The sequence below is a fragment of the Arachis hypogaea genome, chromosome 10 (assembly GCF_003086295.3).
Source record: "Arachis hypogaea cultivar Tifrunner chromosome 10, arahy.Tifrunner.gnm2.J5K5, whole genome shotgun sequence".
NCBI lineage: Eukaryota > Viridiplantae > Streptophyta > Magnoliopsida > Fabales > Fabaceae > Arachis > Arachis hypogaea.
Window position 1 is genome coordinate 15,617,054 of NC_092045.1, and position 2,415 is coordinate 15,619,468.

The 2,415-nt window shown below is 30.2% G+C and overlaps 1 non-coding gene across 1 annotated transcript; it reads left to right on the top strand.

The window, feature by feature from the left end:
- LOC112718648 (small nucleolar RNA R71) lies at positions 1 to 103 on the top strand. The gene has a single exon (XR_003160979.1). It is a non-coding gene; the product is annotated as a small nucleolar RNA R71 (small nucleolar RNA).
- Positions 104 to 2,415: the final 2,312 nt, after the last annotated feature.

Below are 2,415 nucleotides of genomic sequence, written 5' to 3' on the forward strand. Positions count from 1 at the left end.
ATGTCAGATGGACATCTTTTGGTCAACTCTTGTATCTTTCCCAAGCTTCATAGAGGGATTCACCATCCTTTTGTTTGAAGGTTTGAACATCCACTCTCAGCTTGCTCAGCTTTTGAGGAGGAAAGAATTTATCTAAGAAGGCAGTGACCAGCTTATCCCAGGAGTCCAGGCTATCCTTAGGTTGTGAATCCAACCATATTCTAGCTCTGTCTCTTACAGCAAAAGGGAAAAGCATGAGTCTGTAGACTTCAGGATCAACTCCATTCGTCTTTACAGTCTCACAGATCTGCAAGAACTCAGTTAAAAACTGATAAGTATCTTCAGATGGAAGTCCATAAAACTTGCAGTTTTGTTGCATTAAGGCAACTAGCTGAGGTTTCAGCTCAAAGTTATTGGCTCCAATGGCAGGAATGGAGATGCTTCTTCCATCAAACTTGGACGTTGGCTTTGTGAAGTCACCAAGCATTCTCCTTGCATTATTATTATTATTTTCGGCTGCCATCTCCTTCTCTTGTTCGAAAATTTCTGAAAGGTTATTTCTGGATTGTTGTAATTTAGCTTCTCTTAATTTTCTCTTCAGAGACCTTTCAGTTTCTGGATCAATTTCAACAAGAGTACCTTTTTCCCTGTTCCTGCTCATATGAAATAGAAGAAAACAAGAAAAGAAAGAGGAATCCTCTATGTCACAGTATAGAGATTCCTTTCTGTTAGTAGACAGAGAAAGGGGGAAGAATCCAAATACAAGGGATATAAGAAGTTTGGATTCTTAGATGAAGAGAGGTGAAGAGAAGTGTTAGTAATTAATTAATTAAATAGAATAAGAGAAGAGAGGGAAATTTCGAAAATAATTTTTTGAAAAAAAGGGTTAGTAATTTTCGAAAATTAAATATAAGATAAGATTAAAATTAAAATTGAAAACAAAAAAAGAATTTTGAAAAAGAGAGAGGTATTTTCGAAAATTAGAGAGGGATAGGAAGTTAGTTGGTTTTGAAAAAGATAAGAAACAAACAAAAAGTTAGTTAGTTGATTGAAAAAGATTTTGAAATTAAAATTTAAAAAGATAAGAAGATAGGAGGTTAGATAAGATATTTTGAAATCAAATTTTGAAAAAGATAAAATTTTTGAAAAAGATAAGATAAAAAGATAAGATTTTTAAGAAAAAGATATTTTGAAAAAGATTTAATTTTTAAAATTACTTAACTAACAAGAAACTACAAGATAAGATTCTAGAACTTAAAGATTGAACCTTTCTTAACAAGAAAGTAACAAACTTCAAATTTTTGAATCAATCACATTACTTGTTAGCTAATTTTCGAAAATTTGATATAAAGATAAGAAAAAGATTTTGAAAATAATTTGAAAAATATTTTTGAATTTTTCGAAAAATTAAAAAAAAATGAAAAAGATATAATTTTTTTTTTGAAAAAGATTTTGAAAAGATAAGATTTTAAAAAATTGAAATTTTGACTTGACTTGTAAGAAACAACTAATTTTAAAAATTTTTGACCAAGTCAACCCAAAATTTCGAAAATTTGGAGGGAAATAAGGAAAAGATATTTTTTTTATTTTTGAATTTTTTATTGATGAGAGAGAAAAATAACAAAAATACTCAATGCATGAAATTTTTAGATCAAAACAATGAATGCATGCAAGAATGCTATGAATGTCAAGATGAAGACCAAGAACACTTTGAAGATCATGATGAACATCAAGAACATAATTTTGAAAAATTTTTGATGCAAAGAAAACATGCAAGACACCAAACTTAGAGATCTTTAATGCATGGACTCTAACAAACAAAAAATGCATATGAAAAACAACAAATAACACAAAACAAGAAAACATCAAGATCAAACAAGAGGACTTATCAAGAACAACTTGAAGATCATGAAGAACACTAAGAATGCATGGGATTTTCGAAAAAATGCAAGAAAAATTTTAAAAGCATGCAATTGACACCAAACTTAAAAATTGACTCAAGACTCAAACAAGAAACACAAAATATTTTTGATTTTTTTTATGATTTTCTATTTTTTTGTATTTTTATTAATTTTTTTCGAAAATAAAGTTTAGAAAAACGAAAAAGAAAAGAAAAATTTTGAAAAAGATTTTGAAAAAAAATTACCTAATCTGAGCAACAAGATGAACCGTCAGTTGTCCATACTCAAACAATCCCCGGCAACGGCGCCAAAAACATGGTGGACGAAATTGTGATTCAATTGTTATTCCATTTTGCAAAATTCATTGCTTTTCATTCCCTGGTAATGGCGCCAAAAACATGATGCCAATACCATAGTTCACAACTCCGTTCAACTTAACCAGCAAGTGTACTGGGTCATCCAAGTAATACCTTACGTGAGTAAGGGTCGATCCCACAGAGATTGTTGGTATGAAGCAGGCTATGGTCACCTTGTA